Here is an 11,590-nt window from a genome sequence, read left to right on the forward strand (position 1 = left end):
ATCCACTCTCCAACTTGACAGTTTGAACGCTTGTAATAGTAGTTGTGGCGCTTTCCCAAGCAAACTAATACTTGTTTATATAGCAGAAGGCATCTATAAACAATTCTAAATACTTGGTATACCCGATTTAAAAAAAGTGAAAAACGATTTTTGTCTATGGCTCAACGCACTGTGCAGCGTGTAGAATCGGGGGCCTAAGATGAAGAAAAAAACAAAAAGTAATGCAAAATCTGTATTCCAGTGTGCCGCTAGCCCCCACGGGTAGCTGGCTGCTCACGAGTTGTTTGCCTCGCGAGTGGTTATGCAGAAAGACGCTACGAGACTGTGCGTTTGCTAGTGTGTAGGTAGTAATATGTCACAGCAACACAGCAACGCCGGCTGTTTTTCGTTTGTTCTGGGGGCGCCATTTTAAGAATTTGCGCGGAGCGACAGATTGGCTAGCGCCGGCCCTGGGCCCAGAAGGACACTGGGTTCCACAATGTCACTGCGACAGTTACGAAGATTATCTTTTGTAGCAGGCCCCGATTGCTGTACACAGTTTAGGAAGTTTGAAAGGAAATTATCCTTAGCATGCCATGTTATATACGATCGAACGCAGCTTTCAAATCGATGAAGATTGAAACAACGGTCCAGGTATAAATCCGTGGTGATCAGTAAATATGTTTCATGCAAAACAAAATACAGGTGCACAATTTCGTATAGTTTCGAGGCGGCAGAGAGACTAGTTATACCAGTTTCTTACATTCCATACGATTGCCACTTTTTAATACTGGTAACATGAAAGATACACACCAAATTGTAGAACATTTACCTTGTTCGAACGATTTGTTGAACTTGTACTAAACAAACTTTATTCACTACTTTAACTCAATATGGCGTAAAAAAGCAAAAATAATCAGTTTGAAAATATTGTTGTTGGTCGCTGCAGAAATACTCTGAAATTTTAAAAGAACTGCAGTTAATACGAGGTTGCAAAATATCCATAAAATTCGTAGCCATATAATTCGTCATTTTTCAAGCTTCACCAGCTCTAATCATCTCAAGGAAACACCTTCAGAAGTGTCTCATACATCTTCTCTGTTGATATTTGTCAAATTTACGCAGAAACCGGCAATGTTGTTTATTCTTCAAAAAAAGAAGGCACAAAACACTTTTTCCAACTCGGCAAACAATTTTCGGGAAATCACTCTCCATTAATTTGCGTTTACATTCGGTCGGGATAGCCGGGCGGAAAAAGAGCACAACGGTACAATTTTCCACCGGCTTCGATGGGCCGGATTTCCTCCCTTTCTCGAACACCTCGACGGATCGTAATACGCTTCACCAGACCAGAGCGCTCCGATATCGTTAGCTGGCTGTGCTGCTGAAGCTCACACAATATGTGATGGCAATAATAACAGAAGCAACACGATAACGAAGCGAAAATATGCCGGCAATGTTGATGTTGTGGAAAAAGCGCGGTCGGAAAAGTTCGCTCACCGGCACATGCGCGCCAGAGCTTTTATTGTTTTTTGTGTCTACACTCTCGCTCGCTCATTTTCTGCGAGAATTACTCAATTTTGCGTCTCTACATTTTAATGGTCATCATCATAATCATTATCATCATCCTCATCAGCATCATCGCTTGCGGGAAATATACGTTCACTAGGACCGACCGACATGTGTTTTAATTTTCGCGTTGTTTTTTTCCTTCCACAATGCAATGACTGGGCGGCTCTCGTGGGCTCGGTGTTGTGGTGCGGTTTTATAAAAGAAACGTTTTTCGCACATGAGTTCGTCCGCTTTACGGGGGCTTTTGAAGCGGCAAACTAATCTTTGTTTCCAAAGCTACCGGCTTTGCTAGCAGATAGAGCACTTTTCCGCTGTGTCTGTTTTAGTGGCGTGGCACTATTGGTGGGGAATAATTCTTCGTCAGTTAAAAGCAAAGCATGTAGGTGCTACAATTCGGGTTTCGGAACACGGCCTTCTGTTTCTGTCCGACGAATTTCGCAGCAAATTGTTAGAGTACACGAAAATTGCAAAACTTTTCAATTTGCAAAAAGAAATGATTAGGTTGGTAAGGCGTGATCATGGTTCTTTTATTGTACACAGATAGCCATGCAACCCCATAGTTTAACATTCAATGAGAACGCTTTGTGTTCTACAAAAAAGCGTCTTCTAACAAGCCAACGTTCCAATATTCCAAGGAGTAATTTTGACAAATATTGTATATTTATCAAACAAAGTGATATTTGAATTTACGAACGTACGAATTCCATTCGACTAAATTATGAAGAATCACAGCAAACCCCATAAGAAGGCCGCAAAGCGAAATATCGGTTAATAAATACCTGCCCCCATGAGAGCAACTGGTTTCCGTTCGTTCTGATCCTGACGGAAATGGACCGTGAGAATCGAAGCCTTCCTTACCGTACGTACGTACGTATAGAAAAAAGGGAAAAGCCGGCACTTTTCATCATCGTAAACATCATCGACCGGCGGGTTGGATGATCTCTTCTCTTCGCGGTTCGCTCTCATTATGTCCGGAGCCCAATTGAAACTGGAGTGATAGACCTCCCGTGCAGTGAAATTCGAGGAGAGCCTTGCGAGGTTTCATTCCGTGTTTGTACTCCGGTCGTTCGAGTCGTCGAAAGCACTTTTCCTCGCGGTGTTCTGAACCGTTTCCGAGAACTTGATACTTGATACACTACTTCTTTGGAAAGCAACTTGGCAGGTCCTTCCGGTGGACGACTTCACTTGTGCCCCCGGGGGTAGTACGCGGTGTCGGCAAAAGGACGGTGGGTTTGTTGTCGTGTGCAGTGCTGCTAAGTGAATGCGGTTGCGGATGTTTTGATGGTTCATTGAAGTCCATTTTAGTGCGGTACGAAGGAAACGATGGTGTTGATTTGGTTTTTCCCTTTATCGTAGCGTCTAGCAGTGCTCTACTCTGGTGTGGAGTGATGGGTTGTTGAATTGGATATTGGATGGTACTCGAAGCATAAAAAAGGATTCAGTGCAATCCGAGCGGGGGATGCTCGGATGTGCTGTTGTGTGTATGTGTGGTATAAAACCTCAATCAGTTGGTGGCAGGAAGCGGTTGGTTATTCCAACAAGAAGAGGATGTGAAGCCGTAATTCATTTTCGACGGCAGTGTGTCAGTGGCAAACCAACGAACGAATCGTATTGATTAGGTCGTTATTCGATTCCGGAAGAAAGGTTTCCAAAGTTAAAATTGTATTGTAGTGAAGTAGATTACGTAGCATGAGTGCTTACTAGAACATCGTTTGGAGGAATATCTTGTATCCTATTAAGTTTCACTGCGTTCCCATTATTATGGTTTGAGATATAATAAAGTTGTTTGTTAGTCCGTTGATCTATACGGTATATTTCCAGTTGAGTTGTATTGAATAGTAGTATGATATGCGGAATATAAATGAAAGTCAGGCAAAGCAACTGGTTAGCTATTTCGGCAATGAAAATATTCTCTTTATGCTACTATAGGTTTGATGTTCAAATCCGGTGCATAGTCGGTAGTTATGTGCTTTTTGCATCAATGAATGTGAATAAGACCACGATAACGGACGTACGAGTTGCTCTGTATATTCTATAGAAACACACTCTGCTTTGAGCTGATTTAGATTCTTCTACTGAATTTTCATCGATTCAAAGCGCGATTCAAGCTCATCCAAACGTCAATGTGATACTATGTTCACCTGAATGCCGCGGAAAAACCTCAATGCCCCGTTGCCTATGAATATGTCAAATATTTTTATAAAATTTTAATGTGTTAGTTTTCAATACGCTGCTCTGACTTTAGTACTAGAATTGAATTTATTTTTCCAACGGAACTCATTATAGCTCACAACAATATATCAGTTGCTATTTTACACCATTAACTTAACTGTGTTGGAATTGGAGCCTCAAAAATCAAACAATAAATAACAATAAATAGCAATAACAACAAAATTCTCACCAGAAATTCAGGTTCAAATTTACGACGTTTATTGTACAATTTTCAGCAATTCCACAGTTCAAGAGTTGTTTCAAATGTAGATACTATTGTTTTGGAAGACAATTTCACCTGAATAAATTAGGGTATTTTACCATTCTTCAAAACTTTCATGCTTTCGTTGAGCATAACACTTAACCATAGAATCAATTTTGTTCAGTTTCGGTGGCCAAAATAATTTTTTTTGGCGATACTGCATATATGTCACAGGCTACGCCTTTGGGTTGCCAAAAATATTCAAAAAAATTTGTAGTTGATTGCGCAATTTCCGCCAGCGTGCAAAAGTGGGAAAATTTGTCTTGATATTTTTACTCGAATTAATCACTTTCTCTCATGTGCTTCAAATGAGTTTCGTCACTCATTGTCAAGAAAAATAAAATGGCGATAAGTTGGTCTGTGGCCAGGTTAAATATCTTGCGCTAACTTATGATAAAAATGGCTTTAAAGGGGCAGCACTGAAGGTATACACTGGAAACATAGTTTTGAAAAAATATTCGTAAAACTATATTCAATGCCGATAAATAAATTCATACCGCATAAAAACATTCGATGGTTTCTTGTCTACCGCACATATTGTTATTATAAATGTTTCGTATTTGGTACGAGAACACATTCGTAGCATAATTTGCATCAGAACGCGTTTGATGCACGGTTATTGTTATCGACTTTCGGTGGCGTTTCAATGTTAGAACAAAATGTTATTGCAGCTGCTATCAAGCGATTTCAAAGCCGAAAAATCATCTGGAGCCGACAAACTGGAGATCTCGAACTACTAAACTACTTTACTTTCAAATTTACTTTTAATTTCAAAATTCTTACTGTAGCTTTCGTCTGAGTATCTTTGCAGTTTTGTTTTTCGGCTTTGCAGTCAAATTACTGATAAAAACGAACGTTTTTCTTCTACATCCGACGTTTCGATTTGTATTAAATCTTTTTCAAGGATTAGAAAATTATCGTTTTTCGTCTAGTGGCTAGTTGAGCATTAACGGTCACTTCTTTAAATGGTGCAAGCATTCGTTTTTGCATAAAAATTTTGTATAAAAATTATCACAAAATATCACAATCTAAAAAATTTCAAAATCGGAAATTTGGTACTATGCGCTACCTTTACCCAAAACTAACTGTTAGTTAGTACCAAACAAGAACAAGAACAAGAACAAGAACAAGAACAAGAACAAGAACAAGAACAAGAACAAGAACAAGAACAAGAACAAGAACAAGAACAAGAACAAGAACAAGAACAAGAACAAGAACAAGAACAAGAACAAGAACAAGAACAAGAACAAGAACAAGAACAAGAACAAGAACAAGAACAAGAACAAGAACAAGAACAAGAACAAGAACAAGAACAAGAACAAGAACAAGAACAAGAACAAGAACAAGAACAAGAACAAGAACAAGAACAAGAACAAGAACAAGAACAAGAACAAGAACAAGAACAAGAACAAGAACAAGAACAAGAACAAGAACAAGAACAAGAACAAGAACAAGAACAAGAACAAGAACAAGAACAAGAACAAGAACAAGAACAAGAACAAGAACAAGAACAAGAACAAGAACAAGAACAAGAACAAGAACAAGAACAAGAACAAGAACAAGAACAAGAACAAGAACAAGAACAAGAACAAGAACAAGAACAAGAACAAGAACAAGAACAAGAACAAGAACGGAACTAGAACTGGAAATGGAATTGGAGCTGAAACTGTAAGTAGAACTCTAACCGAAACTGAAACTGGATCTGAAACTGGAACTGAAATTGGAACTGGGACGGAAATTGAAACTGGAACTGCAACAGGAACAAGAACAGCAAAAGTAACAAGAACAAGATGGAAATGAGACTGGAATTAAAACTGGAACTTAAACTGGCATTGGAACTGGAATTGGAGCTGCAACCGGAACTGGTAATGAACCTGGAACTCTAACTGACTGGAACTGGAACTAGAACTGGAACTGAAATTGGAACAAAAACTGAAACTGAAGCTGAAACTGAAACTTAAACCGGAACTGAAACTGAAGCTTGAACTCTAATTGGAACTGAAACTGGAAGTGGACCTCTAATTGAAATTGGAACTGAAACTGGAACTGGAACTGTAGCTTAAACTGGTACTTAAACTGAACTTGGTACTCTAACTGGAACTGTAATTGGAACTAGAACTGAAACTGGAACTTGAATTGAAACTCTAAGTTAAACTGGAACTTAAACTGAACTTGGAACTCTAACTGGAACTGTAATTGGAACTAGAACTGAAACTGGAACTTGAATTGAAACTCTAAGTTAAACTGGAACTTAAACTGAACTTGGAATTCTAACTGGAACTGGAATTAAAACTGGAACTGGAACTGGAACCAGAACTAGAACTATAGCTAAAACTGAAACTAAAACTGAAACTGGAATTGGAGCTGGAATCGGAACTGAAACTGGGACTCTAACTGAAATTTAAACTGGAACTGGAACTGAAACTGTAATTGGAACTGTATCTGGAACTGGAACGGAACAAGAACGGCAATAGTAACAAGAATAAGATGGAACTGAAACTGTAACTGAAACTCTAACTTAAACCAGAATTGAAACGAAATCTGGGATTGGAACTGGAACTGGAACTCTAAATGGAATTGCAATTGAAATTGGAACAAAACTGAAACTGGTACAGGAATTGGAGCTTGAACCGGAACTGAAACTGAAGCTTAAACTCTAACTGGAACTCTAATTTAAACTGAAGCTGAAACTGGAATTTAAACTGTAACAAGAAATGGAACTGTAGCTGGAACCGGAACTGAAACTGGAAGTGGAACTCTAACTGCAATTGGAACTGAAACTGAAACTGGAACTCTAACGTAAACTGGAACTGAAACTGAACTTGGAACTCTAACTGGAACTAGAACTAGAACTCTAGCTGAAACTGTGATTGGAACTAGAACTGGAACTTGAACTGAAATTCTAACTGAAACTGGAACTCTAACTGGAATTGAAACTGGACCTGTAATTGGAATTGTATTTGTAACTGGAACGGAAATCGGTACTGAAACTGTTACAAGGACACGAACGGCAAGAGTAACAAGAATAAGATGGAACTGAAACTCGAACTTAAACAAGAATTGAAACTGAATCTGGAATTGAAACTGGAACTGAAATTGAAACAAAAACGGAAACTGAAACTGGACGTTAAACCGGAACTGAAACTGAAGCTTGAGCTCTAACTGGAACTGAAACTGGAACTAAAACTGAAACTGGAACTCTAACTTAAACTGGAACTGAAACTGGAATTGAAACTGTAACAGGAACTGGAACTGTAGCTGGGACCGGCACTGGAACTGAAACTGGAAGTGGAACTCTAACAGAAATTGGAACTGAAACTCTAACTTAAACTGGAACTGGAACTGAAACTGTAACAAGAACTGGAATTAGAGCTGGAACTGAAACTGGAACTCTAACCTAAACTGGAACTGAAACTGAAGCTGGAATTGGAACTGAAACTGGAACTTGAACTGGAACTGGAACTCTAACTAGAAGTGTAACTGGAACTAGAGCTGGAACTAGAATTCTAACTAAAACTGGAACTAAAACTGAAACTGGAAATCTAACTGGAACTGGAACTGGAACTAAAACTGGAACTGGAATTGAATCTTAAAACTGGAACTGAAACTTGAACTGAAACTGGAACTCTAACTGGAATCGAAACTGGAACTGGAACTATAACTGGAACTAGAATTAGAACTATAACTGGAGCTGGAATTGGAGTTGGAACCGGAACGGAAACTGGGACTCTAACTGAAATTAAAACTGGAACTGGAACTGAAACTGGAATTGGAACTGTTATTCGAACTGGAACTGGAACTGGAACGGAAATCAGAGCTGAAACTGTTACAAGGACAAGAACGGCAAGAGTAACAATAATAAGTAGCAACTGATACTGAAACTTTAACCTAAACTGGAAATGAAACTGAATCTGGAATAGGAACTGGAACTGAAACTGAAACTGGAACTGAAACTGTAATAGGAACTGGAATTAGAGCTGGAACCGGAACAGAAACTGGAACTGAAACTGTAACTCTAACTGGAACTCTAACTAGAACTGTAACTGAACTAGAACTGGAACTTGAACTCTAACTAAAACTGGAACTGAAACTGAAACTGAAACTGTAACTGGAACTCTAACTGGAATTGGAACTGGAACTAGAAATCGAACTGGAATTGTACCTTGAAACTGGAATTGGAGCTAGAACCGGAACTGAAACTGGAACTATAACTGAAACTGGAACTGGAACTGTAACAGGGACAAGAACAGCAAGAGTAAAAAGAACAATATTGAATTGGAACAGGAACTGGAACGGGAACAGGAACTTGGATTAGAACTGTTCTGGGAATAGAGACGAGAATAGCAAGAGTAACAAGAGCAAGATGGAATTGGAACTGGGATTTGAACTGGAACAGGGACAAGAACAAGATCAAATTTCTGTTTTATTTGTATGAGAGTCCTTATCCCCCTACCACAGGGGTGAGGGGTCTCAAATCATCATCCAAAACATCCTGTCTCCAAAACTCTCCACATGTCAAATTTGATTCCATTTGCTTGATTAGTTCTGGAGTTATGAGGAAATTTGTGTTTCATTTGTATGGGAGCCCCCCCCCCCTTCGTAGGGGAGAGGGGTCTATAATCATCATAAGTACCTTCCCCGGCCCCAAAAACCCCTACATGCAAATTTGCACGCCGTAGCTCAGTAGTTTTTGATTCTATAAGGAACATACAAACAGACAGACGGACAGAAATCCATTTTAATAAGTATAGATTTAGGGGTCAATTCTATAAACAAACTAAACGGGCACCCATGGGGCACCCCCTGTTAGAATAGAAATAGCAGAATATTTCTTACATATTTAAGTTTTTGCTTAAATGATTTCCGGTTATTAGCTTGTTATAACAAAATAACTTTCTACTCAATTAAACTATTCGTTGGAGTTGCACGATTGCAAAAAGGTTTTTCTCGAATAAATTAGTATGAAGCTTTTTTTATTTTCTGTAGGAGATGATTTAGAATTTGACACGGTATTGCGACATTTCGCATCGCGCGTTCGCTTAAACAATTTTTTTATTCTGATAGTCTTAAACTTAGTTTTTTAATGCATTGCAATTACAATTGTTTAGTGTTTTCTCTGTTTTTCACTCAAAAGTTGTAACTTGGTTGTGCTGATCCTGTTGTTTTCATATTTTAAATAATTTAAATAACATAGGTATTGTCAAGAAAGCGCGATGTTGACTTGCATTTTCAAATCGCAAGAGCATTTCCATTTTTCAATCCCGTATTGCAAGGCCGTTGAATTCACTATGGAAGAGAATTATGATTGATTGTAGCATTCATCGAGTTGATGAAAAATTGCTAAGCGATGAGGGATGCAACTGAAGCTTTTAATTCAAAAACTTAGAACGTGTATACATAATGTACTTTTCCCATGTTTTGAACTGCTCCGGCTAAGTAAAATGATCGATGAGACTAATATTCATCGCAACGCCTTAATGGATCATTTAATTATTTACGATATATATGTAATCCTGGTTTCGATACTTGCCTTTTTCGAAACAACTTTTTATAGCCTCGCCCAAATGGACAGTCTTGCACTCTCTCGCTAAAAGCTCGGCAAAGTTTGTACGTGACGCAACTTACCAATTTGTACGCGAGTCATTAAACAAAATTCCATCAATTTTGGATCACTTTGCCGTTCGTGCTCGTTCCGCGGACGTTCCGTTGTTGTGTCGCATCGCAGTGTATAGTATTAATGTTGACCAACCGCCAGTTTCTAGACCTTACCGACGCGACGGAAGAAAGAACGGTCGTCGAAGAGTCGGAGGGTTGGTCGGTTCTGCTGTCATCGCCATCATCAACGTGATTATAATTATCGTCCTCCAGCATCCGGTAATAAAAGCATCGAAAGCGATATGCGCCCGGCAGTTAATTGAGGCGCGAAATCGAGTTTGTAGGTAAAGCGGTCCCAGACGAAAATTAGATTAGAAGAATGTTCGATTGTGATTGGTGCTTCACCTCACTTGGAGGTTAATTGAAAGGTTTGTATTTAAATCATTAGTGGGGCCGGCCTGAGCCGGAGCCGAAGCGTGATTCTATATTGGATGCATTAGCATTTTAGGGATTTTGATTCGGTTATTGCTTCCTGAATTGTTCGTCGGCTTCGTTGTGGATCAATCACACGCTGTACCCTATTTATATCGTATAATTCCGTGTTGGGAGAAGTTATTTAAAAAAGCAAAAGTTTAGCGGAAAAAACCATTAACGTGCAATTGAATAGCAAATTCATTTTAAACAAATTAAGCTTAATAGAGCAAGATTCCGTCGTAAAAGTTATGAATATTTGTCATTCCACTACATCGTTTTCGATGTTGCCATTGTTGTGCAGTCAACATACCAAAGCACAACCCAACCCCGAAATGCATTTTACCAGCAGGAGGTAGGTAGGTATCAGTGTACGCTTGGTTCGGTCCCGATTTGCTAATGGCTTCTTCATCGACTATGTTTTGCTGTTGAATTTTGTACATGGAGAAACTTTTCCGCCTTCTTTTTGTCTTTCTCGACGAAAGAGACGTTTTGCGAATTCCAAAAAAAAGTTATAATTGAGCAGGTTTGTTAGAATGTGTAAGGAAAATCGTTCGATATTCATTGCACTTTCGAATAACTTCGAGAATTAGATGGAGACGCATGGTGTTTTTCTTTACTGTAAGTATTCGAATCCAATTTGTATTTGAAAACCAATCGCTTTCACAAATACCAGAAATAACCGTTCGAAACTGTAATCATTCGAGGAAGACTCTTGAACACTGCAAGCAGGATTATGGACCAAGGGTTTTTTTTGCTCCCGATAGCACACCCAGCATCGCCAGCATCTACTCATAGTACTCATGATAAGGACATCAATGCGCATTCCTTCTTCGCATTCTCAAAGGCAGCAGCGCGCGCGTGGAGAACAAAAGCATTTCGGGGAAAACGGTTGGTTGGTTGGTTGAATGCTGTCTGTGTTTATGATGCACCACATTACTTCTCGGTTCATGGTTGAAGTGCTGAACGGCGAAAACATCTCCGAACCAGTGCCAGTGCCATTAAAAGAGTGCCGTTTGTGTGGACAAAAAGCTTTGCGCGAAATTGCGACAAGTGCTTTGTGAAACATAAAACTAATGTTTTCGTTGCTCGGCTATATTGAATCCTGGTCTTTATTCGGGAATATCCGCCCATTGTTTGGATTGTATTTAAAATAGTTAAACAAACTATCAAGTACTTGTTTTACTTCGTCTTGGGTAGTCTGTTTCGAATTTATGCATTACTAATTACCATACAAAATTTTGCTCATCCGAACTGTAAATCTAATTTCAGCTGCTTCACTACAATCTAATTCGTTAGTTTCAGCTTGACGGGCCAAATCCGAGATTCAACTTCCTCGCCTTAATATTTCATAATATTTTCTGCAGTGTATCGAAGCATTCCAACCTTTTTACATACTCTCGCAAAACCAAGTTCCGGATGGAAATTGCACATTGCTAAAATGCACACGGGAACTGGCCAGTAAGCGATTCATTTCCGTGGCCAACTATTCCCCGAAGC

The 11,590-nt window shown here is 39.2% G+C and overlaps 1 pseudogene; it reads right to left on the minus strand.

The window, feature by feature from the left end:
• Positions 1–6,294: 6,294 nt before the first annotated feature.
• LOC128735141 (uncharacterized protein DDB_G0271670-like) lies at positions 6,295–10,533 on the minus strand (annotated as a pseudogene).
• Positions 10,534–11,590: the final 1,057 nt, after the last annotated feature.

Source organism: Sabethes cyaneus, chromosome 2 (genome assembly GCF_943734655.1).
Source record: "Sabethes cyaneus chromosome 2, idSabCyanKW18_F2, whole genome shotgun sequence".
In the NCBI taxonomy this organism is placed as follows: Eukaryota; Metazoa; Arthropoda; class Insecta; order Diptera; family Culicidae; genus Sabethes; species Sabethes cyaneus.